At 42.1% G+C, this 27,428-nt stretch overlaps 1 protein-coding gene across 5 annotated transcripts in view; it reads left to right on the top strand.

Moving 5' to 3' along the window:
* THRB (thyroid hormone receptor beta) overlaps positions 1 to 27,428 on the top strand; it is a 589,925-nt gene that overhangs the window by 108,737 nt on the left and 453,760 nt on the right. For all 5 annotated transcript variants that reach the window (XM_063922223.1, XM_063922218.1, XM_063922220.1 and 2 more), the window contains exon 2: positions 23,698 to 23,727. The gene's annotated coding sequence lies outside the window, so the exon portion shown is untranslated. The remainder of the gene's footprint in view (positions 1 to 23,697; positions 23,728 to 27,428) is intronic.

The following is a 27,428-nucleotide window of genomic DNA, read 5'->3' as shown; positions in this document are numbered from 1 at the left end:
GCAAGACAACATTGACTTAATATTTTTGGGCCTCTATTTATAAAGGAGGAAATAAGAATATATTTATTATGGAGGAAACTCTTCTTATTTCATGATGGGTGTACCACCTTTAGGGGCTGATTCTAAGCTGCAAGCAATGCTGATATTTGCACAAATGGTCGGTAAATGTCTTTCAACTGCACATGCATCTAAGTTTAAATGGTGCAACTGGTGGTTGCTTATAAAGAAGCACCATGCTATAATAAGTCAGCATCTAAAGATGCTCAAAGTGGACATCTCAGGCTGTACTGCAGGAAAGAGCTTGTAGCATAAAGATGCATACACAAAACCAGTAAAAGTCACACACACACACACACACACACACACACACACACACACACACACACACACACACACACACACACACTGCAGTGTCCGACTCAGAATCGCACTTGTGGCCCCAATCATGAAATAATGTGTTGATTACATTTATTATTACCTTCATAATAAAATAATACATTAATATTCCCCCATAATAAACATGGTTCTGAGACTTCAGCCTCCAAATTGACGGATAGTAAATCCATCAGTTTGGCTATGAAAACCACATGTGATGTGTGGCAGTTGGGTAGCCGCATACAAAATCTCTGCTTAGTAATTCTCCACCTCAGTGTCTTTTGCAGGTTCCAGAATTACAAAGAATTGCAGGGCCTGGTGGGAGATACTGTTCAGTAGTGGCTTCACAATAGGTTGATTGCAAACAACAATATAAGCTATATACTATTAATAAGTGGACCGGCAGTAGAGTCATAATATACTGCTAAGGAAAATGTAAAAAAAAAAAAAGAAAGAAAGAAAGTAAAAACAATATATAATCAATCATTTTTAAAGGGAAAATGTTGTTGGGTCAGTATATGTTTGGTTGTAAGTATGGGGGAGTAAGTACATTGGTTGCTATAGGCAACTTCTCCACTTTATTTCTCTCATGTTACATGTCCACCATATGCATTCCTCCATATTAACCCCTTCCTCTTCTATAATCACATCACAATAGCAGTCAAAAGTAGCAATGGCATTAAGGATGTACAACACTTTTTAATTTGAGAGTGTAATAAAACCAGATATTTCTAGTGAACTTTTTTTTGGTTGATTGTGTCTGTATTTTATGTGTAATTCTTCTTTAAAATGTTATAGTATATGGAGAAATGTTGGAATTTCCCACGGGGCACATTTAAGCTAATTGCTGATTTCATATTTATGATATTAATGAATGTCTAGACAGTGTTTTTAAAGTTGTCCATTACACCCAAAGAAAATTACAGGAAATCCTATCTATTTGACAACTAATGGAGTATAGTACTATGAACAAGATATTACTTAGAAAAATATATTACTTAGAGCTTGCTTCATTAAACCTTAAGGCTCCTTAACAACTCCTGTTAAAAATTGTGCTTTTCCTAACAATTTTTAAAGCTACTAAAAGCCTGTAATGGATTTGGGAATGGAACCTATTTGTTCCAAAGACCACATACTACCTTTCGTCTGTGGTTGGGAGCATTATTGCTTCTCTATTTATACATCAAGTCAAAGTAAGGGTGTAAATGGAGTGTCCTCCAGTGACTCCTACATCCTCCAACAATAAATTCAAGTGTTTTTATGCATGTCAAACTGTTTCCCATAGATATGCATTGTCACTGGTATTTCCTAGAACCAGTGAGTAACCTGATTTAGACCATACTGTACTTGCTAACTTCTTGTGCCTCCACCTAGAAACTTTTGGGTTTCCACCTGACTCCCAGGTAGGTCTCCAACATCTAAGTCATGTCAGCTCTCATTGCTCCAATACAAATCGGGGAAATCTTATACTCCTGTGTGCTGAACTGGTTTACTATCTTACATTTATACAGAGTGCTGCATAGCACTAAATTGTATAATTTTTATTTTTTAGTTGTCCTCAAAGAATAGTTTGCCAAAGCATCAATTCATTATTGAGTCTATTGGCAGATGTCTACTAATTGGTATGTGTGTAATGGATGTGAGCAATGAGGTTAGTCCACAGGTTGACTCCAAACCAGAGTAGGTTATACTGAAGATAACAGAATACAGGTGATAGAATATAAACAGCAGTCAGTATAATAAGGTATCAATCTCTCCTGGTCTAAGTACTGTAAAGCTGTACAGCACTGTGACGCTCCAATAACAGAGTGACAGGCTTGGTCATATGCAAACCCTTTTATAGAGCCTAGAAAACAACATGCACCTGCAATCTAATCAGCCTGACCTTTAAGTCTGGTAAATGTTATTGTGGCAGATGAGTCATGCACGATAACACTCAGTTAAGAGACAGCTTGTAGCATTTAACCATTTAACTACATGTCAACATAGACACTATCACTCTATATATCAATTATATTTTTATTTATTCTGGACTGGTATAATTTAATTAATGATTATTGCCAACATTCTGATCTTCTATTCTTTTATCACTGTAGATGGTGAAAAATTCTTGTCCTCCACAGATACTGTGGAGGATGAACCACAATTGTCCTCCACAGCGACGGGTGTGAAAAAAAAACCCACACAATTTGAGCACCAGTCGGGCAGACTCCATTAATTAAGGGACACATTAGAAAGAAGGGGACCATTCTTTCAGATGATGGGCCCCTCTAGTACTTATTGTCTGGTGATCACCTATTAATACCATACCTCCCAACTTTGTCCTCCTATGAAGTGGGACACACGCGCGGCGAAGACCTATAAAAAAGGGGGCGTGGCTTTCCGGGAGGACCCGTGATCGCGAGCCATGCCCCATTTTCGTCACTGAGGGGGCATGCCCAGCGCTCTGTGAGATGCTGGCATGCCCTCTCTCCCACTGTCTGCACTGAATAAACGCTGTGTGCATGCGCACAGTGTCTATTCACCGCTGCTCTGCTAAGCAGAGCAGCGAGTTCAGGAGCCTCCCAACTGCCCCCCCACCGCGGGACACTGCGGCCCACGGGTGGGACAGCGGGACAGTCCCCCAAAAATGGGACTGTCCTGCGAAAAATGGGACAGTTGGGAGGTATGTAATACCAGATAATAGTATCCTGCTCTCCAGAAAACATATGTTTTCCTTACATGGTGTAAGGGCACTGTCCTGTACACATGGGTATACACACACTTGAAACAGGGAAGTCCCTCTTGTAAACAATTTGCCCCTTGGTAGTTATTATTTGATTATTATCAGGCAATGACTAAAATAGTACACAAAAAAACGTCAAATTCCTGGTTTATGGAGACTGATTGCTTATCTGCAAACTGTACGATTTTTGCGGACTGTCCCACCGACATGGCTACAGAGTCACATGGGCGATGGGGGTGGGAGGTAGTTGCGGAGCAGAGTAGTGGGTAAATAGATACTGTGCACATCTGTTCCCAGTGTGGCAAGAGCCTGGGTACAGCCTAGCATCACCTGGATTTTTAGCAGGCCCACAGAGTGATTACAGCGCAGCCCCCACCCACCCCTTAACAATGCCGCAAGTGACATTTGAAACCCCTGCCCAACACACCTCCTACCTGGACATCTCCAGAATCTTCTAGAAGGAACATATGAAAAGTCAGTCATATTTGCATTGTATATACTGTGTAAATATATATTTTTCTTACATTTTTCTTACAGCTACGTGTCACTCCCTACATTTCAGTCAGGCAGTATATTCTGTGCTAGAGAATGCTGTCAGCAGCCACTATAACAGTGTGCATGATATGTTTCTGAAGACATAGGCTGGGACTGTTACAACATAACTTGAACTTCTTCTTAGGACACATTTTTTACAATTTCTCTTACAATATCGACAGGTTTACTAGCATTCCTTATCATATGTTATTTAAATACATCTGTTTTTCACATTTGGTGTGTAGATTAAACTATCAGGTCACAACTTGCACAATCCTCGGAGGACAAAAACAGTGATATAAAATCTACTTCATAAACAAGCTCCCTTCCTGGTGAAATATATGGTGTTACTATAGTGTGAATGACACACAGAAGCCATGGTGTGAGTAATTTGTAAAATGTGTGTCTCCTAATAAGACACTTGAGGTCGCTTATTAAAATAACTTCAATTCCCTCTAGTGTTATCACTGCTGTTCGTGGAAATTACAACAAGCTGTAATGGAAAGTTCTCTGCAACCTCATTTCATATGTACCTATATTCAAAATAAAAACTCTGCCAGGTGATTAGAAATTGCTTTTTCAAATAGACCCATTATTAGCAAGGGCTAAATGGTAACTTTTAGCCTGAGGAAATAGTCCAGCCATGTTGCCCAGTGTTTGCCAGGGATGACCTTGATGTTATTAAACCATTGACCGGGGGACTATTTATGGTTTCATCCAACGATGGCAATCCATGCTCTATTACTCACTGGGCCAGAGGTGGGGGCAGGGCTCTGCGGGTCACACCTGGGCGCAGGGATAGGCCATGTGTTCCTGGTGCCAAAGAGAAAAAAATGCATCTGAGGACTTGTGGCGGAGAACCATAGAATCACCACCATCGATGGCAAAACCATCTACAATCGGTGGTTAACCATTAATGGCTGATGGCCATCCCTAGTATTTGCTACTGGCAAAGTAAAAGTAACCAAACCAGTTGTACAGCAGAAACAAAATGCTGTGCATTTGCCGACAAGCCAATGTAGCAGTAGTTGTGTTATTTTTGACTGTTAAGTGTCATTTTATTATCTCTAATCAAAATTTATTTACCATTGGATGCAAAATGAGCAGCACGTGCCCAATCAGCATTTACTTTATTTACTTTTATTTTTTTGCAAATTAAGTTTTATTGAAAAGTTTTCAGATACATAAATCAGGAAATGTGTAGAGTGAGAAATCATGGGGGTAATTCTGAGTTGATCGCAGCAGCAAGTTTGTTAGCAATTGGGCAAAACCATGTGCACTGCAGGGTGGGCAGATATAACATTTTCCCCCTTCAAGCCCTACCCCCCTCCCACTCCCCCGCGCATGGGTTTTCCGTCGGCCGTTTCGGGCACCTCTGGGGTAAATCTGTCAGGTGCAGGGCCCATAAGGCAGTGCTTCCTATCAGGTAGATGTCAGTGGCCTTCTTTTTCTTGCCAGCAGAACTCTCTTTGCATTGAGCTCCACCTACTGGGTGACTACTGCTGTGGGAGGGACATCTCCACAGAAGAATGTATACAGGGAGCACATCAATCACCCAGGGAGTAGGCAAGAGGTAGATGGCTTTTATGGAGGAGGTGGCGATAAACGGAGACCCATTGCTGTGCACAATCATGCGCTGGAGGTTTAAAAATATACAGTAGGAATCCCAATCCCTGGTTTAGATGACATCCCTGCCATAGAAAAGCAGTCCAGCAGTGGAGATGGATCCTGATAGTGCGGGACCTACACAGCTTGCAAGGAGAGGGGGTGGGCAGAAAGGACTCATGTCACAACTGGATGGGGAGACCGTGCACCGTGGTCAAACCATGTTGCACTGCAGGGGTGTGGTAAGAAGATCTACACTGTCTAGATAGACAGTTATTAGGTCGACCCCATATGGTCAACATGCATTAGGTCGACAGGGTCAAAATGCAGACAGGTAAAAGGTAGACAGTGGGAAAGGTCCACAGGTACAAAAGACCAATAAGTTCAAAGGGTCAACATTACAATGTCGACACACAAAAAAGGTCGTAACAAGTTTTTAAAATTTTTGTGGTGTCATTTTGTATGTTTAACCATATCTAAGCACAATTAGTATGAACGTGTACTCTTGTAGGCTTACCTCGCTCGCCACGCTTTGGCCAGTGTGGCATGCTGTGCTGTTGCAACAGGTTACTATTCCCAGTCTTAGTCTACATGAATACTAAATCAAGCAAAAGTTGGAAAACAGTGATCACCCTCCTAAAACAAAGAAAGTTATATGAAATGGGAATATAACTGTAAATGGTGATGCCCTGAAGTGGCCCAGCCAGAACGGCAAATAATGCAGGATGTGGGTTGATAGATAGACAGTGTCTAGTTAGACCAGCGGTGGCCAACCTGTGGCTCTTGAGCCGTATGTGGCTCTTTCTTTCTTTAAATGTGGCTCCAACACTTGAAGTCACATTACCACAACAGATTTGGTAACCACTGCACTCCAGAAAGACACGCGGCAGCACTATGGGGGCTGTGGACTGAGGGAGCCAGATACTAGAGGTGAAACACCGCATTGGACCCTAACAGGTTGCCATAGCAGCGGGGGGCAGAGGTGGCGCTGGGAGATGAGCTCATCTCCGCGCCACCTCTCCCTATGTAGTAAACGGGTCCCGGGTCGCATCGACCCAGGAACCAGTTTACGCTGACACGGTATTCAACCCGGGAATAACACTGCTTACAACTCGGGTTGAATTACTGGGTCAGGCAACCCGGGAATTCGACCATGGCTCTTTCACACCGCACACCAAGCCGTGTTGACACAGCAATATGCCAGGTCGGTACTGTGATATTTGTGCGGCGTGAAAGGGGTAATAAAGATCTGCTGCAATGGCATGAGATGGGGGGGGGGGGGTGTGAAGTGACACATGAGGGTGCTAGCAGGAGTGACACGTGGGGGAGCTGAGTGGAGTGACAGGAGGATGCTGGCAGGAGTGACACATGGGAGAGCTGGCTGAAGTGACACATGAGGGTTCTAGCAGGAGTGACACATGGGAGAGCTGGCTGAAGTGACATAGGAGGGTGCTAGCAGGAGTGACACGTGGGGGAGCTGAGTGGAGTGACAGGAGGATGCTGGCAGGAGTGACACATGGGAGAGCTGGCTGAAGTGACATAGGAGGGTGCTAGCAGGAGTGACACGTGGGAGAGCTGGCTGAAGTGACATAGGAGGGTGCTAGCAGGAGTGACACGTGGGAGAGCTGGCTGAAGTGATATAGGAGGGTGCTAGCAGGAGTGACACGTGGGGGAGCTGAGTGGAGTGAGTGGAGTGACAGGAGGATGCTGGCTGGAGTGACACATGGGAGAGCTGAGCTGTGTGAATCATCTTTCATTATATTTTATGTGGTTCTGGCTTTTTCAATTATTTTATGCGGAAGTGACTTCTTCAATGTATTTTATGTTGGATCTGGATTTAAAATTTTTATTTATGTGGATCTGGCTTTTTCAATGTATTTTACACCAGGGGCGTGTCCTAGCAGGCACAAGGCCACACCCCATTTTTGCATGCTCACCTTCGGCTCTTTGACGTACCTAACAAGATTTTTTGGCTCTTTGTCTCTGACTGGTTGGCCACCCCTGAGTTAGACAGTCAATAGATAGACACCATATGTTAGACTGACATTAGGTCAACAGGATCAAAACGTCGACATGAAAAAGGTAGACAGTAGAAAAGGTCGACAGGGTCAAAAAGTTGATATGAAAATGGTCAACACAAAAAAGGTAGACACCATGTTTTTTGCATTTTTGTGGTTTGTGTGGATAGTTTTGTCACCTGGGACCCCCAATTGTAGAGAGGCATACCCTCGTGGTGCTCGCCTTGCTACGCTCACCACAGGTTTATAACCAAATCTATGCCAACATGGATAGAGAAGGTATGAAATAGTCTAAAAACATGTTCAATTTAAAAATAAAACCATTTGTCTATCTTTTTTATGTCGACCATTTTCATGTCGACCCTTTTGACCCTGTCGACCCTTTGTACTGTCTACCTTTTTCATGTCGACCTTTTGACCCTGTCGACCTAATGTCTGTCTAATATATGGTGTCTATCTATTGACTGTCTAACTAGACACTGTCTATCAACCGGATACCGTAATGCATGCAATAGATATACTTACACCATACCCGCTTACTTTTAAAACTATCTATACTGTAGAAGTAGGGTGTGCAGGAGGGGATGGTACCATAAATCGGGCCATAGTGCCCATGCTACCTTCATGCAGTGATTTACAGCAGTTGGGTGTGGGACCATAATAATGTTATTCACAGCAGACCATGTCATCAAGCCCCGACCCGCCCAATTCTTAGGGAAGTGTGAGGGATCCAAGAGGATGGTTAGTCTCCATAGAGTGCGAGAAATTGCCCCAAAATTCCCCAGGATATTCCAGTAGAGTAGGGAAGTAGGATTTGTACTCATGATTTATTTTTTGTCATAAATAAGGCAGAGATTGATCAGTATTTATAGAAAAAGCATACATTTTAATTTACTTAATTAAATGTTGAACATTATTAACATTTATATAGCACCAGCACACTCCACAGCGCTGTGCAATTAGGTATAGTCCACCAATTTTAAGTCTGTGTAGATATATACTGTAGGTGCAGTTTTGCGTATTAGTAAATTACCATTAATAATAATATGTGTAAGTGCCAGTTATCTGTAAGCTGTTGATGTGAATGGTGTTATTCAGTACAAACTAGCAGGGGAGTTTTAACAGAAGAGGGGGCCTATGTGCAGACTCTGGGTGGGCCCCCTACTCTCCGCGACGCTCTAGGCTCCAGCATTGTGCCAGAGTTTACTGTGCATGCACAGGTCTCCGGAAACATGGTGCCCACCAAGTTCCAGAGATTAATTTCACTACTGCGCATGCGCAGCGGACATTTTGGACACATTGCACCCATTATAGAAACGCCAATGCAAACTAGGTAGATACATTTTATGTTAGTTTATCTGTAAATCTATAATCTAATTAAAGCTATTGACTTATTTTTAACATTTACGAAACTGTAGTGATGACTTTAAACCCAGGATTTGTTACAAACCCTGCTTGAATTGCGTCTTGACTGTGATTTCATGAATCCTGTTAGGGGAAAAGACATGGATGACTAGTATTTGACATGTTTCCATTGGTTGAGATATTGACACAGGATTAGGAAGCTGGCACAAGTGCGACTGCTTAATGTCCCTGAAGCCAGTAATGTAAATTGGTCAATTAAGCATCTATATTTCCACTAGTCTAACACAAGTTTTATAATGTTTTATTTGCATGTATGTTTATAGAAGGTTATAGCAAGAACATCATCTGCAATGTCTAACAGACTGGAGGAAAGCCAACATGGGGAACATAGCTGCAAAGCATAAATGTGGCCATTCATTTCTACTACTTTTTATTTATCTATGAATTTAATAAAATAGAAAGCAACAAGCATACAAATGTTGCAATTTACTTAGAAAGCTAATATTTGCATTAGTTCTAGGCATCAACTGATATTTCTTGTTTATATTAATATTGATTTATTATTTGACAGCGTAGTTGCACAATTAATTTAATCCACAAAAAAAGTACATTGCGATTAGACAGAGCTACTAATAGGAAAAGGGAACATTTGTAAATTGTAGTGTAAGCAATAGTTTGCATAATATTTTCATTAATGGGCCAAGGCAGCATCCATTTTTTTTAATCCAAATACAATTTTGTGAGAAGTATCTAAAGACAGAACTATTTGTAACCACCACTGCTTTACTTAAATGAAGTATTGGTAGAAAGAGGTTAAAGATATACTGACAGTGCCAGAAGTAGGTTTAAGGGGTTGCCATGGAGAGAGAGCTTGCGTCGGGAAGTTTAAAACAGTTATGGATTGGAGGCAGTTGGTCTGAGGTAGCTGTGTGGGAGGCAAGACCAGCACGGACAACAGAGAGTGCGAAGCAGAGTACTATCCTAAGGGTAACAAGTGTTAAAGGAGATGAGACACTAAAGAGATCTGTACCCTACTTCATAACATCTCGCTTGCATTCACAGTGCCTCTGTAGGAGAACAGAGGGCTAGAGAGAGTTTACCAATGAATCTACCTCTTCCCACCACATCAGCCACCGGAGGAGACGATTTTAATAGTAATCAAACCTTACAAAGCTAATAATTCTCCTCCACTATTCTACTAAAGGCACAAACATCAAGATATGCACCCTTTTTCAATCTACATGATACTCTAGGCTGTTTATTGCATGAGGTATTAATAAGATGGGTTGGGTACCAGATTTCAGCGCTTGGGATGCTGTCGGTCAGAAGACTGACAGTGGCAATCCGACATGCAGAATCATGACACCTGCTAGGTAAGTTTCCTAACCCTCTTCCCCTATGCCCTAACCCTCTGTACCTGTAGCCTAACCCTAACACCCCCCCCACCCCCACCCGCGCAGCCTAACTTTAACTACCCCCAGGCCTTTAGTGTATAGCAATATCCCTCCGCCTCCCCCACAGCCTAACCCTAACCATTACCTCCTTAGTGCCTAAACCACCCTTTTTAGTGCCTAACCCTCCCCCTTGCAGCCTAATCTTAACCCTCCACCCAACACTGCCTAACCCTAACCTCACCTATACTGTTTAAATAAAAACTGACTTGGTGCTGCAAAATGCTGGCCAGGTTGGAAGGCGGTAGCTCAAACTCTGTCTGGATGATCATTAGTGGTGATGAATTCTGGTTAGGATAGCTCCCAACAGCCAGTTCGACCCCAAAACCAAACAACAGTTGGCCCAGTGGACCCCAGTTGGAGGTGCGCAACCACAGAAGTTCCGACGTGAGCGCAGCATGGCCAAGCAGATGGTGGCTGTTTTTATGGCTAAGACTGGTCATGTAGCTACCGTATCACTCATGCAGGAGCACACCGTCACTGGGTACCAATGCCTGCCGCAAGTGCTGGAAGCCATTTCCATGCGCCATCCAAGAACTCGCACTAAAGGAGCTCTTCTTCATCACAACAATACACCTGTCCACAAGCCCAAAGAAAGTGGTGGATTTTCTGGTTCATGAGTGCATCCAGGAGCTTGGTCATCCGCCGTTCAGTCCAGACCTGGCCCCCTGCAACTTCTACATGTTTCCATAAATCAAGAGCAAGATGCGTGGGATTCATTTTGAGTCACCGGAACCTGCAATGGATACCTTCATCCAGCATGTAGAAGACATACCTACTTCGGAATGGTCCAGCTACATCACCAAGTGTTTTGAGCGCATGCAACTTTGCTTAGACTCCCCTGGCGAATAACTTGAAAAAATGTAATGTTCACTCATTCTGTAAATATATATATATATATATATACACAGAGGGTAGGTGCGGCACTCCAATGAAGCAATCGTACAGCTTAATAAAACACAACGTTTCAATGCCGTTTATTTAGGCATTTTCATCAGGATATAACAAAGACATAAAACAACCTACCTTATATAGCAGGTATCACCCAGTGAAGTGCCAATTACCGCGACGGGACTGCACACCCGGCGGGAGCGCACTGAAAATGACGTAATGACGTCCTGTAGGAGGAAGTCATACGACACGTGTAAGAACCGTCACCATGACAACACTTATCAACATACCAGCTGCCGTACGCTACTATAATGTGGCTGTTAACTTTGGAATAAATGCAAATGGAAAAATAGCAGTGTATATAATAAAATGTTACAGTGCCATATATAACCAAGAGCAATCGCCTAGTCAATACATACAAATAGATAGCTGGCAAATCAAACAGACATTAGGTTAGGAGCAAAAGACAAAAGAATCCATATAGCATAAAATATAAACACAGTAATTGAAGCTGTTAATCTATCAAGATGACATATTAATTATTACTGGCTAGTATGCTAATCCCCGACTGCTCATTTAAACCACCAGGGGTAAGGGTTCCTAACCGATGGATCCAGCGAGCCTCACACTGCAAAAGCTTCAAGCCACGATTACCACCCCTTATAGAAGGGGGCACATGGTCAATCATCCGGTATCTAAGGGTAGTAAGGTTATGGGATGCAAGCAAAAAATGTCTGGCCACAGGTAAGTCACTTTTGCCAGAATTAATGGCTAACTTAATTGATGACCTATGAGCGGCCATCCTTTCTTTAAAAGGACGTTCGGTTTTCCCAATATAGGACAAGCCGCATGGGCAGATAATCTGGTACACTGTAAATGTGGAATTACACGTCAATCTATGACGAATATGTAAAATCTTCCCAGTGTGAGGATGGTAGAAAGTCCCACCAGGGATTAAAAACCTACAAGTGACACATGTACAACAAATACAACCCAGACTACCTCTATATATACTAGGTGGAATTTCAGAAATATCCGACCTCACTAGGATGTCACGCAGACTCCGGCCACGTTTATAGCATGACATAAGTTTTGTATCGGTTAGGTTACAATCAGGATCTGACCTTACGATGGGCCAGTGTTTCTTTGAAATCCGACTAATAGTCTGACTGGCTGGAGTGTACTGTGTGACCCAGGGCATAATACGTGTTTGATCAACTTTTTTAGGATGTAAAAGTAATTCAGTGTCAAGTGCCAGGGCCTTGGATTTAGCTGCCTGTAATAAAGATGGATCATATCCTCGTTCTAAAATTTTTTGGAATAGAGTATCGATTTGTACTATAGCTTGTGTAGAATCGGATGTAATGCGTCTAGCCCTTAAAAATTGAGAATAGGGAAGGCCTTTAACAAGAGATCTGGGATGGCAACTAGTAGACAGGAGAAGGTTATTGCGATCAGTGGGTTTAGTGTACAAATCTGTGGAAATAAGCCCATCACAAATAGATATTGCTACATCCAAAAAGTGTATTTTGTCAGAACTATAATCAAAAGTAAATTTTACAGGGCTCTCACCAGCATTATGAGAATTAATGTGATCGATTAGAATACTACTGTCGCCCTTCCAAAAGATCAGGAGATCGTCTATATAACGGCAGAAAAAAATAATGTTCGAAAAGATGGCAGGATCTGAAAAGAACACTGACTGTTCAACATCAAACATGAAAATGTTGGCGTATGAGGGGGCTACCGCCGCCCCCATCGCACAACCAATTAGTTGAAGATAGAATGCACTATCATAAAGAAAAAAATTACGTGTCAAAATAAACTGTAATAATGTCAAAACAAATGTGATTGCTGGACCATTATAATCAGCCTGATCATTCAAAAAACGACCCACAGCTGCCAAACCCATCTCGTGCGGAATAACAGTGTATAAACTGGTAACATCAATTGTGAACATCACTGTATCAGGATCTAGTCTGGGGAGAGCTCTCAATTTAATCAACAAGGACGTAGTATCTAAAAGGTATCTAGGATGTTTTGTAATAAATGGCTGTAACAGGCTATCTAAATACACAGAAATGGGTTGTGACAAACCACCCCGGGCCGCAATAATTGGTCTACCCGGGGGGTCTGTGACAGATTTATGTATTTTCGGAAGGGTGTAAAATAGTGGAGCCAGAGGGAATGCAGGTAATAATGCTTTGCTCAGTTGTTCAGTGATAGTTCCATTTTCAAAAGCAGTATGTAGGATGGTCGATAGTTCTCTTTTAAACAGTACCGTGGGATCTTGAGGCAGTCGCCTATAGGTGGTACAGTCATTAAGATGTACTGCTACTTGGAGTTTATATTGAGCAAGATCCTGTATGACCAGGGCACCCCCCTTATCTGCTGGACGAAAGATCAAAGATTTATTCTTAGATAGATTGTCCAAAGCCAGCTGTTGTCCAGGGGTTAGATTGTGACGCTGTGGGGGTAACTGAGGTATAGCCATCTGTGATTCCTCGTCCAAAAGGCGCATGAAGGTCTTGATGGAGGGATTAAAGGACTGAGGTTCGAATGTAGATTTGGGGAGAATTTTAGATAATTGCGGAGGAAGCTCCATTTTGGAGGTAGCTTCATTTTCAACTTGAATATTGGCAGTGGTGTCACGTTTACCATAAAACTCACTAAGTTTCAGTTGGCGATGCAATTTATGTTTCTCCACACTCCAATCTAACATGTTGAACCTCGTGGACGGTACAAACGATAAACCTTTGGATAGTACTTCTGTTTCTATCCCAGACAGTTTGTATGATGACAAATTGACGATTAAGTTTTGTTTGCAGCTTTTCCTCCACGTCCTCTGCCTTTTGTTTTGGCCGCCCCTCCGGGTGTATCGCCGTCGTCGCGGGAATATCGTGCCCGAGTCGGGACCCCTAAAGGGTCAATTTGGCCTCGTTTAGTGCTCCTTTTATTGCTTTTAGTATTACGGTCATTATCACTTGATGAATAAAATCCGTAGAAGAGTCCACTTGATATTCACCCTTACCTCTATTACGTCTGAAAAAGGGCTTCTTGTAGTCATTACCCCTAGCTGGGTATGTCCATTGATAGACAGTATTCAGCTCATAGTCAGTGTCCACCTTAACCTGTTTAGCCTTCTTGAATTTAATAAGATCCCTCTTATACACCTGCAGTTGTGCATTTAGTTTGGCATACCAATCAGTGTTAGCGTCTTCAATGAGGTTAGGTTTGTGGATGGTTTCAAATGCGTTAACCTTTTCTTGCATGATATTAACCTCTTTATTGGAAAACTCTATTATGAGTAACATGAGGTCAAATGAGCATTTATTAACAATGGATACCCACTTCCTGCAAAATGCAGGATCATGCTTTCCTATAGTGGGGCCATTGCGGACTCGCAGTCCTCTGGGAATTTTTTTAGCCCTATAATATTCGCTGAGTGATAACGCATGGAAATAATAATCAATTTCCCTCTTTTTGAGCCTATAAAGCTCACGATATATGTCATCTAGAGGGAGAGCTTCAGCTTGCTCTGACAGGATTCCAGTGCGTAAAATAGTATCAGCCTCAGCTTCTGAGTACGTGAATGTGTCACCAATAGGGTAATTAATAAATGTATGACCGCTGGTGGTTTGCTCATAGTCCGTGTCAGCCATCACATTAAAGTGCAACAGTGGTGTGCAAAGCAGCAGGTGTAAATAATGCAGAAAAACACCTTAAAACAGTGAAAACCGTGAAAAAAATCAAAAACAAAGTCCACAATAGATGATACCTGGATGATGACTGAAGGGGTGCCCTGACAAGAAATCCAAACAGCTGGAAGTCGAATTGTAGACAACAGGAAGGTCCGGCAGGGCCACTTGAACTAAGAGTATAACTGGGTGCCCTCACAGAAAAACGTGTACACAGAGGGTAGGTGCGGCACTCCAATGAAGCAATCGTACAGCTTAATAAAACACAATGTTTCAATGCCGTTTATTTAGGCATTTTCATCAGGATATAACAAAGACATAAATCAACCTACCTTATATAGCAGGTATCACCCAGTGAAGTGCCAATTACCGCGACGGGACTGCACACCCGGCGGGAGCGCACTGAAAATGACGTAATGACGTCCTGTAGGAGGAAGTCATACGACACGTGTAAGAACCGTCACCATGACAACACTTATCAACATACCAGCTGCCGTACGCTACTATAATGTGGCTGTTAACTTTGGAATAAATGCAAATGGAAAAATAGCAGTGTATATAATAAAATGTTACAGTGCCATATATAACCAAGAGCAATCGCCTAGTCAATACATACAAATAGATAGCTGGTAAATCAAACAGACATTAGGTTAGGAGCAAAAGACAAAAGAATCCATATAGCATAAAATATAAACACAGTAATTGAAGCTGTTAATCTATCAAGATGACATATTAATTATTACTGGCTAGTATGCTAATCCCCGACTGCTCATTTAAACCACCAGGGGTAAGGGTTCCAAACCGATGGATCCAGCGAGCCTCACACTGCAAAAGCTTCAAGCCACGATTACCACCCCTTATAGAAGGGGGCACATGGTCAATCATCCGGTATCTAAGGGTAGTAAGGTTATGGGATGCAAGCAAAAAATGTCTGGCCACAGGTAAGTCACTTTTGCCAGAATTAATGGCTAACTTAATTGATGACCTATGAGCGGCCATCCTTTCTTTAAAAGGACGTTCGGTTTTCCCAATATAGGACAAGCCGCATGGGCAGATAATCTGGTACACTGTAAATGTGGAATTACACGTCAATCTATGACGAATATGTAAAATCTTCCCAGTGTGAGGATGGTAGAAAGTCCCACCAGGGATTAAAAACCTACAAGTGACACATGTACAACGAATACAACCCAGACTACCTCTATATATACTAGGTGGAATTTCAGAAATATCCGACCTCACTAGGATGTCACGCAGACTCCGGCCACGTTTATAGCATGACATAAGTTTTGTATCGGTTAGGTTACAATCAGGATCTGACCTTACGATGGGCCAGTGTTTCTTTAAAATCCGACTAATAGTCTGACTGGCTGGAGTGTACTGTGTGACCCAGGGCATAATACGTGTTTGATCAACTTTTTTAGGATGTAAAAGTAATTCAGTGTCAAGTGCCAGGGCCTAGGATTTAGCTGCCTGTAATAAAGATGGATCATATCCTCGTTCTAAAATTTTTTGGAATAGAGTATCGATTTGTACTATAGCTTGTGTAGAATCGGATGTAATGCGTCTAGCCCTTAAAAATTGAGAATAGGGAAGGCCTTTAACAAGAGATCTGGGATGGCAACTAGTAGACAGGAGAAGGTTATTGCGATCAGTGGGTTTAGTGTACAAATCTGTGGAAATAAGCCCATCACAAATAGATATTGCTACATCCAAAAAGTGTATTTTGTCAGAACTATAATCAAAAGTAAATTTTACAGGGCTCTCACCAGCATTATGAGAATTAATGTGATCGATTAGAATACTACTGTCGCCCTTCCAAAAGATCAGGAGATCATCTATATAACGGCAGAAAAAAATAATGTTCGAAAAGATGGCAGGATCTGAAAAGAACACTGACTGTTCAACATCAAACATGAAAATGTTGGCGTATGAGGGGGCTACCGCCGCCCCCATCGCACAACCAATTAGTTGAAGATAGAATGCACTATCATAAGGAGGAAAAGCTGCAAACAAAACGTAATCGTCAATTTGTCATCATACGAACTGTCTGGGATAGAAACAGAAGTACTATCCAAAGGTTTATCGTTTGTACCGTCCACGAGGTTCAACATGTTAGATTGGAGTGTGGAGAAACATAAATTGCATCGCCAACTGAAACTTAGTGAGTTTTATGGTAAACGTGACACCACTGCCAATATTCAAGTTGAAAATGAAGCTACCTCCAAAATGGAGCTTCCTCCGCAATTATCTAAAATTCTCCCCAAATCTACATTCGAACCTCAGTCCTTTAATCCCTCCATCAAGACCTTCATGCGCCTTTTGGACGAGGAAACACAGATGGCTATACCTCAGTTACCCCCACAGCGTCACAATCTAACCCCTGGACAACAGCTGGCTTTGGACAATCTATCTAAGAATAAATCTTTGATCTTTCGTCCAGCAGATAAGGGGGGTGCCCTGGTCATACAGGATCTTGCTCAATATAAACTCCAAGTAGCAGTACATCTTAATGACTGTACCACCTATAGGCGACTGCCTCAAGATCCCACGGTACTGTTTAAAAGAGAACTATCGACCATCCTACATACTGCTTTTGAAAATGGAACTATCACTGAACAACTGAGCAAAGCATTATAACCTGCATTCCCTCTGGCTCCACTATTTTACACCCTTCCGAAAATACATAAATCTGTCATAGACCCCCCGGGTAGACCAATTATTGCGGCCCGGGGTGGTTTGTCACAACCCATTTCTGTGTATTTAGATAGCCTGTTACAGCCATTTATTACAAAACATCCTAGATACCTTTTAGATACTACGTCCTTGTTGATTAAATTGAGAGCTCTCCCCAGACTAGATCCTGATACAGTGATGTTCACAATTGATGTTACCAGTTTATACACTGTTATTCCGCACGAGATGGGTTTGGCAGTTGTGGGTCATTTTTTGAATGATCAGGCTGATTATAATGGTCCAGCAATCACATTTGTTTTGACATTATTACAGTTTATTTTGACACGTAATTTTTTTCTTTATGATAGTGCATTCTATCTTCAACTAATTGGTTGTGCGATGGGGGCGGCGGTAGCCCCCTCATACGCCAACATTTTCATGTTTGATGTTGAACAGTCAGTGTTCTTTTCAGATCCTGCCATCTTTTCGAACATTATTTTTTTCTGCCGTTATATAGACGATCTCCTGATCTTTTGGAAGGGCGACAGTAGTATTCTAATCAATCACGTTAATTCTCATAATGCTGGTGAGAGCCCTGTAAAATTTACTTTTGATTATAGTTCTGACAAAATACACTTTTTGGATGTAGCAATATCTATTTGTGATGGGCTTATTTCCACAGATTTGTACACTAAACCCACTGATCGCAATAACCTTCTCCTGTCTACTAGTTGCCATCCCAGATCTCTTGTTAAAGGCCTTCCCTATTCTCAATTTTTAAGGGCTAGACGCATTACATCCGATTCTACACAAGCTATAGTACAAATCGATACTCTATTCCAAAAAATTTTAGAACGAGGATATGATCCATCTTTATTACAGGCAGCTAAATCCAAGGCCCTGGCACTTGACACTGAATTACTTTTACATCCTAAAAAAGTTGATCAAACACGTATTATGCCCTGGGTCACACAGTACACTCCAGCCAGTCAGACTATTAGTCGGATTTCAAAGAAACACTGGCCCATCGTAAGGTCAGATCCTGATTGTAACCTAACCAATACAAAACTTATGTCATGCTATAAACGTGGCCGGAGTCTGCGTGACATCCTAGTGAGGTCGGATATTTCTGAAATTCCACCTAGTATATATAGAGGTAGTCTGGGTTGTATTCATTGTACATGTGTCACTTGTAGGTTTTTAATCCCTGGTGGGACTTTCTACCATCCTCACACTGGGAAGATTTTACATATTCGTCATAGATTGACGTGTAATTCCACATTTACAGTGTACCAGATTATCTGCCCATGCGGCTTGTCCTATATTGGGAAAACCGAACGTCCTTTTAAAGAAAGGATGGCCGCTCATAGGTCATCAATTAAGTTAGCCATTAATTCTGGCAAAAGTGACTTACCTGTGGCCAGACATTTTTTGCTTGCATCCCATAACCTTACTACCCTTAGATACCGGATGATTGACCATGTGCCCCCTTCTATAAGGGGTGGTAATCATGGCTTGAAGCTTTTGCAGTGTGAGGCTCGCTGGATCCATCGGTTAGGAACCCTTACCCCTGGTGGTTTAAATGAGCAGTCGGGGATTAGCATACTAGCCAGTAATAATTAATATGTCATCTTGATAGATTAACAGCTTCAATTACTGTGTTTATATTTTATGCTATATGGATTCTTTTGTCTTTTGCTCCTAACCTAATGTCTGTTTGATTTACCAGCTATCTATTTGTATGTATTGACTAGGCGATTGCTCTTGGTTATATATGGCACTGTAACATTTTATTATATACACTGCTATTTTTCCATTTGCATTTATTCCAAAGTTAACAGCCACATTATAGTAGCGTACGGCAGCTGGTATGTTGATAAGTGTTGTCATGGTGACGGTTCTTACACGTGTCGTATGACTTCCTCCTACAGGACGTCATTACGTCATTTTCAGTGCGCTCCCGCCGGGTGTGCAGTCCCGTCGCGGTAATTGGCACTTCACTGGGTGATACCTGCTATATAAGGTAGGTTGTTTTATGTCTTTGTTATATCCTGATGAAAATGCCTAAATAAACGGCATTGAAACGTTGTGTTTTATTAAGCTGTACGATTGCTTCATTGGAGTGCCGCACCTACCCTCTGTGTACACGTTTTTCTGTGAGGGCACCCAGTTATACTCTTAGTTCAAGTGGCCGTGCCGGACCTTCCTGTTGTCTATATATATATATATATATATATATATATATATATATATATAAATACAGTATATATAGTAAAAAGGTACCACAGATTTAGCAAGCTTAATTTTAAAGATCTAAGGGTAATTGTACAGACTACTAAACACACATTAACTTTAATTTAGTAAAAGGATATCCTCAGCAATTCATTTTAAACTACCTGGGTTTGCTTAGAACATAAAATGTATAAACAATTCATTGCTAATTATTGGAGTTTGCTATTATGATTTCTGTTTAAAACCTAATATTGTGGGTAATTCAGAGTTGATCGCAGCAGCATATTTGTTAGCAGTTGGGCAAAACCATGTGCACTGCAGTAGAGGCAGATATAACATGTGCAGAGAGAGTTAGATCTGGGTGGGTTATTTTGTTTCTGTGCAGGGTAAATACTGGCTGCTTTATTTTATACACTGCAATTTTGATTTCAGTTTGAACACACCCCACCCAAATCTAACTCTCTCTGCACGTTATATCTGCCCCCCCCCCCCGCAGTGCACATGGTTTTGCCCAACTGCTAACATATTTGTTGCTACGATTAACTCTGAATTAGGCCCATTATGTATTGTTATTCATTGCACTGAATAGTAATTGTATCAGCAGAGTTAATTGAGTGTGTGTTGGATGAAAGGTGAAGTTCTAGGGGAACAGAGATGGGCAGGGAAATAATAGGTAAATAAGGCAGAGTGTTTAGGGGATTAGCACTACAAAAGGCTGTGGTTTTAGACAGTCACTGTTAAAACCCAAGAGAAAGTACTGTAGTTATCCTCTTTAATATAAAATAAGAGATCAAAGGACAATACTGTTATTAACTTTAATATATCTAATGTATACACGATTGAATAGTATCATTCATTATTGAGAGCTAACCCCAGGAAAAAAAATGACCCCTTTAAATATCGACATTCAGAAAGACATGGGCATTATGCCAACATGTAAGAATTGTTGACTTTGACATAGGGGGTCATTCCGAGTTGTTCGCTCGCTAGCTGCTTCTAACAGCATTGCACACGCTAGGCCGCCGCCCTCTGGGAGTGTATCTTAGCTTAGCAGAATAGCGAACAAAAGATTAGCAGAACTGCGAATAGAACATTCTTAGCAGTTTCTGAGTAGCTCCAGACATACTTACAGATTGCGATCAGCTCAGGCCGTTTCGTTCCTGGTTTGACGTCACAAACACGCCCTGCGTTCGGCCAGCCACTCCCCCGTTTCTCCAGACACTCCCGCGTTTTTCCTGGCACGCCTGCGTTTTTTCCGCACACTCCCAGAAAACGGCCAGTTTTCGCCCAGAAACACCCACTTCCTGTCAATCCCACTCCGATCACTTCAACGATGAAAATTCTTAGTTCGGACGTGAGTAAATCTACTAAGTTTTGTGCTAAAATACTTAGCGCATGCGCACTGCGTACCATGCGCATGCGCATTTTAGCCTTAATCGCTCTGTTGCGAAAATCGTCAACGAGCGATCAACTCGGAATGACCCCCATAATGTCAACATTGCCAGAATATTAACATTGTGTTTGTTGACAGCATGCTGGTAAAGCCATTCTTGTGCACTTATACTGAAACCTAACCTAGCATGTGCTGTCAACATTGCGTCTGTTGACATTACATCTATGTCGACAAACTGAATGTCGACATTTTGACTACATACCTATGCCAGTTGTGCTGTTACACACCATGGTTCTCATTGTGAATGCTTACACATGCAAACCAATTGGAAAGCCTTCAAATCTTTCTGATATAATAGAAGGTCTACTTTGGACGTTGCCCCCTCAAAAAAAAAAAAAAGTATGCTAAATGAAGAGGTTGGTAACTACCATTTTCCTTGGATTTCAAATTCTGCAATGTTTTCACAATATTATGTGTCATGACAACCACATCACATGTCACATGATGTATTGAACAGAGAGGTATTGGAAATGCGCCTCTCTGAGCTCAATCTGCAATGTAACATCTCTTACCCCTTCTGCCTTCACATGGCATGCTGAGAGTCTGTGTATGTGACATGACTGTCAGCCATATTTGCATGCCTTCCAGAAGGATTTTGAAAAAGAGATAATGATTTATAGTAGTACAGTTTACAAAAAAATCAACCCTTCTTTGCTTTTTCCACTGGTCACCAAATTAGGTGCACACTGGAGCTAGTTTTGTTGTAATCAACCAGACTGGGCCATACACTGCACTCTGCCTACCAATTTGGACCAGTTTTGCCCCTGGATTAGGTCCCATCTGCTTAGTAGCCATCAGACACAGAAGCAAGCCAATTGGAATCGACATTTCCCACCTGTATTATTTTGGCCTTGGGCCCAGCTTCCATAATAGTCACTTTATTGCCTACTAACTACCATAGTATCATGATCATTGTGGATTTTGCTGAGGGTTTCAAAAGTGCTTTGTAGATTACACATCCAAAAATGGTCAGATTCTCATACATGCCATTAGTTAACCAGATCAAATCTTCAAAGCCTATTCTTAAGGGCCCCATACACTAGTCCGACCTCATGTCGGAGGCGATCGCAGGCGATCACCCCGGCAGCCTCCCGGGGGGCAGGATCGGCCAAGATATATCGGATGCTGCCCTTTTGCATCCGATGTATCCTGGGCGATCCCAGCCATGCTCCCTGGTCGGACCTGATTGAATGTGCAGCACATTCAATCTGGAGGATCCGATCCGATGCTCACAGGAACGCGTATCGGATCGGCCAGGAGACACCTCAAAAATGTCTGATTTCACCCAATATATGGGCCGAATGCCCGAATTGGGCTGAAATCGGGTATTATCGCTCTAGTGTATTGGGCCCTTTACAGAAGCAGGGCTTTTTAAGATTCTCTTCAACAATATACAGTATACTATCAGCACATTTCTTTTAGAATCTTGCGTAATACATCAAGTACCCAGTATAGGGAAAATCAACCTTTAAATGAATTGACTAAAGATACAACATGAACTCCTTTATTTTGCTTGACACATCTAGAGTATGAGGAACTCTACAAGGATGCCTGAGTCTGGAGAGTCTTACTTTAGATCTCTTGTCCATTGTTGTTTGATTGCTTTGATATGCCGCACAGACAGCATTCAGTGTATAGAGCACTTCAGCTAAAGGATTGTAGTGTTTTACTTGATTCCAATAAAAAAAAAAAAAAAAAGAAGTCTATTTGTGATTGATAATACAGAACAGTACATTTCAATAGAAGAATTGAGCTGTTCAGTAGTCAAGGACAATGTCTCAAGGCCAGGCTGTGTAAAAACATTTTGCTTCAACTATTGATTTATTTTACCTGCATTATCTGAATGTGCCTTGCTATTATTTCACTTCTGCTGGAGGGAAATATTAGATGTAGCGTAAATTTACAGAGTGTTGCTGAAATACTGTGTTGAGAAATCAGAATAAATACAATAATTGCAGCGGGATGTAGTCAATTTACCTCCAATCAAAATCCCGACAGTCGAAATCCCGACAGCAATTGACCGACAGTCAAAATCCCGACATGGACAAAATACAGACATTTAAAATATCGACAAGGTCGAAATACCGACATGTAAAATGTCAAAATGTCGACATGAGTTTTTCATGATTTTTTAATTGAAACCGACTTGTACAAACTCTACCACCCCAGTGGACCTGGAGGGGGAATATAATAGTGTGCCGAGCGCAGCGAGGCACCGTGCCTGAAGCATGGCGAGCACAGCGGTACACTTATATGGTGTCCATGTCGACATATGTCAACATACACACCAAAAAACACTGAAAAACTCATGCCGTCATTTTGACCTGTCGACATTTTACATGTCAGTATTTTGACCTTGTCGGTACTTTAAATGTCGGTATTTTGTCCATGTCAGGATTTTGATCTTGTCGGGATTTTGACCGTCGGTCAATTGCTGTCAGGATTTCGTCCGTCGGGATTTTGATTGGAGGTATTTCATATCGATCCCATTGCAGCAATGTGCGTCTTTCTAGTAATTAAAGTAAAATTATTAGCACACCATAAATGCTGTGTCAATATATTGTCTTTATTACAAACAAATGCTTTTAATTTTACAATACTTGTTCAGTTTTTCTGTTAACATTTTAAAGTACATGTCTCAATATTTACTTTTGATTCTTCTGTTCCATTTTAGGAAACAAAAGGCATCTTGTAGTTTCTCCAGGTAAGGCATATGGCTGTGGCGTGAATGTCTAATAAGTATTCATTTCAGTAATGTATATATGTGCTCAAGTGTTCTACCATGCAATTTATTTTATATAACAAAGTAACTTGTCTTATGCTGCATGGTGTATTTAGGGGCTGGCTGACAAATTATATTCTGAGATACAATTACAAGGCTCTGGTCCATGAGCAAGCAGTTCATCCTTAAAAAGTGTCAGGGTGCTGATCTGTGATTGGATAAGCTCACAAATGCCTGAAACCAGAGGTAGCGAATCAGTGCAGCTGTATATATAGCAGCCTTCTATCCTGCCCCCTCAGTAAAGGCGATGGCCCCAAATCTAGGAATTCTGTGATGTGAGTAGACAGATTTAACTGAGCTTTTCTCCCTGTCCCCATATGTTATTGCCCCAAGTGGGAATAGTCAGTATGAGACTACCTCTCGTGATGACCGATAATTGTTTGTGACCCTTGCCACCTCGTGTTATTACACAATAACCCTGCAGTAAACCGGTTCTCTTCTTTTATATAGAGAATTATTGCTTGACCATGCCAAACCTGTGATGGCTTGAATGTATCAACTCTTTGCATGGTAGAGCAGTCTGTGTTAACCCTTTAAATGTTGGGGTGATAATTGTAACAAGGATCATAGTATTTGTTGGCAGGCACATTTGTGTGACGGTACTTGGGGTACTATTGCATTCTTCCAATAGGTGGTGGCAGGTAATAGATGTGTATGGGTTTGATAGAACTGTTTTGGCGGTGATTCAGGATCTCTGTAACCAGCATGATAGGTACTTAGTGATTTAGGAGCCCATTTATCAATGAGTGATAAAACTGCGTATGATAAATGGTGCTCCAGCTAATCAGCTCCTAACTCATATGTTTGAAAAAATGACAATCGGGAGCTGATTGGCTAGAGCACCATTTATTATATGCAACGAGTTTTATCATTCACAATGAGTTTTATCACTCATTGATAAATGGCCCCTAGTGCTGAAATCTTGTATAATCCCTTACAGTAAATATCCATGTCAAGGATGAAATGAGTGGCCTTCTTGGCATATTGTATATGACTTCCTTTAGATTTCCTTTCAGAAAGTAAATTGCTTGGACTGTTCTTGGATTATTGTTATTTTACCTTTGATTAGCTACTGGCACTAGAAAGCCTTGAAAAAGTGAGTTGCAGCGAGATGTGCATAAGCAGTTTTTCCTGTGTACTCAGAACACAATATAAAAAAAATTAAACTGTTATTATGTGTGTGTGAACAATAGACTAGATAGCTAGCGTGACTGGTGTAATTCCCTGCAGATCTCAGCATACAGTAGAAAGGTTGAACCTATATCACTATGCAACATGAACCTATATCACTATGCAACATTGTTTTCATTATGCTGATTACTTGTTATTAACAATTACTGTGAGCAAATGGAAAGCCGGCATTACAAAATTATTGGTTATTAACAAAATTTTGTTGATCAGAAAGTAGCACTGCATAGTGCATTTGAATTGTGTCTTTGTTAATGCTAATATAATAAAGGGAAATAAAGTGCCTAATAGTGTATTGTAATCATGCATTTCACCTCATACTCAATCTGGTGAGCATATAGTAATAAATACATAATTCTGAATCTTATTAGCATATGAGCCACCATAAAAGTTAGCATATAGAGGATAAAAAGGAAAAAAAAAACCATAATGTGTACTGTTTGAGAAAGTTATACTAAATTAAGAAAACATTAAAATATTATGTCTACAATGGTGTACTATGATATAGGGGCGCTCGGGATCCCGGCACCTAGCATATCGGCACCGGGATCCTGACCGCCGGAATGCCGGCAGTGGGGTGAGCGCAAAAGAGACCCTTGCGGGCACGGTGGCGCCTTCCCTCCAGGGGTGTTGTGGACACTTTAAGAGAGAGAATAGTTGTCGGTATCCTGGCGGTCAGGATCCTGGTGCCGGTATGCAGAGCGCTGGGATACCGTTAGCCGGGATATCAAGTGCCTCCCTATCTACAATTAGGGGCAGCTCAGTCCCAATGCTGAAAATTTACTAAAGGCTTTGGCCTTTCTCTAATGGGTGCAATGTGTGTGGGGCACGCAGGTCCTTGGGTCCAGGGCAGGCCCGGCGCTACCCGCTCAGCGAAGGGATGCAGTGCAGGGAGGCGCTGGGACGGATAGGCGCCTCCCCTGCTCTGTATCCCTTCCCTGCTGCGCCGTCCTGTCCCCCCTCCTGCTGCTGCTGCTGCCAGTGCTGTGTCTGTCACTGTATGACAGGCACTGCCAGCGGGCACCTGCAGCATGAAAAGCCTCCTGCCTCCTCCCTCCCCTCCCCTCCCCTCACCTGTGTGACAGCGCCGAGTACGGGACAGCAGGGGGCGGAGCTACACGGGACGGAAGGGGGCGTGGCTAAACGGTCCAGAAGGGGGCGGAGCTACACGGACCAGGCTGCTGTATAGAGGGAGACTGGCTTAGGTAAGTGGAGGGTGAGAGAGAAGTGTGTGTGTGTGTGTGTGTGTATATGGTGGGTGTGTATGTGTGTGTATATATGTGTGAATTGTGTGTGTGGTATGTCTGTGCGCGCGCTTTATGGACGCTACTACTGGGGGGGCATTACGTATAACGACGCTACTACTGGGGGGGGCATTACATGTAAGAACGCTACTACTACTGGGGGGGGCATTACGTATAAGGACACTACTACTACTGGGGGGGGCATTACGTATAAGGACGCTTCTACTACTGGGGGATCACTACGTATAAGGACGCTACTACTACTGGGGGGTATTACGTATAAGGACGCGTCTACTACTGGGGGTGCACTACGTATAAGGACGCTACTACTACTGGGGGGCATTATGTATAAGGATGCTACTACTACTGGGGGGCATTATGTATAAGGACACTACTACTACGGGAGGGGGCATTATGTATAAGGATGCTACTACTACTGGGGGGGATTATGTGTAAGGATGCTACTACTACTGGGGGGGCATTATGTATAAGGACACTACTACTACTACTGGGGGGCATTATGTATAAGGACACTACTACTACTGGGGGCATTATGTATAAGGATGCTACTATTACTGGGGTGCATTACATATAAGGACGCTACTACTACGGGTGGGGCATTACGTATAAGATTAATAAGATTGTGCTACATTGTGGCGTAATTTTAAATGGGGGCACTATTGTGTGGCCATGCCCCTTACTTGTGAGACCACACCCCTTTTCCCGGCGCGCGCCAAAGGAATATGGGAGGGCGCAAATTTATAGTTTGCAGGGGGGCGCCGAACACCCTAGCACCGGCCCTGGTCCAGGGGGAACACACAGCACCCACTGCTGCCAGGCTTTACTACTTAGCTTTCCGGAGTTCCAGGTCGGCGCATGTGCAGTAGATATTTACTCCAGAATATGGAACATGTTTATGAAGATCTGTGCATGCCGTGAAGAGGAGTGGGACCATCAGGATTCTACACATGGGCCCCCTCCTCTGTTAAAATGCCCCTGACTAAAAGTTATATGGCTTCTTTAAAAAAATGGGTATTTATTTCTACAGCAAACAACATATTAAAAATAGTAAGTAGCACAAGTACAGAAAACATTAAACTTGAGTGCTTATCTGTTCATAGAGGTTTCTTAGGTACAGTCAAGGGCGTAGATACCATAGGTGCAGGCAGTGCAGCTGCTATGGGGCCCAGA

Source organism: Pseudophryne corroboree, chromosome 5, assembly GCF_028390025.1.
Source record: "Pseudophryne corroboree isolate aPseCor3 chromosome 5, aPseCor3.hap2, whole genome shotgun sequence".
In the NCBI taxonomy this organism is placed as follows: Eukaryota; Metazoa; Chordata; class Amphibia; order Anura; family Myobatrachidae; genus Pseudophryne; species Pseudophryne corroboree.
The sequence above is the reverse complement of the archived record's forward strand: the minus strand, read 5'-3'. Positions and strand labels throughout refer to the sequence as shown.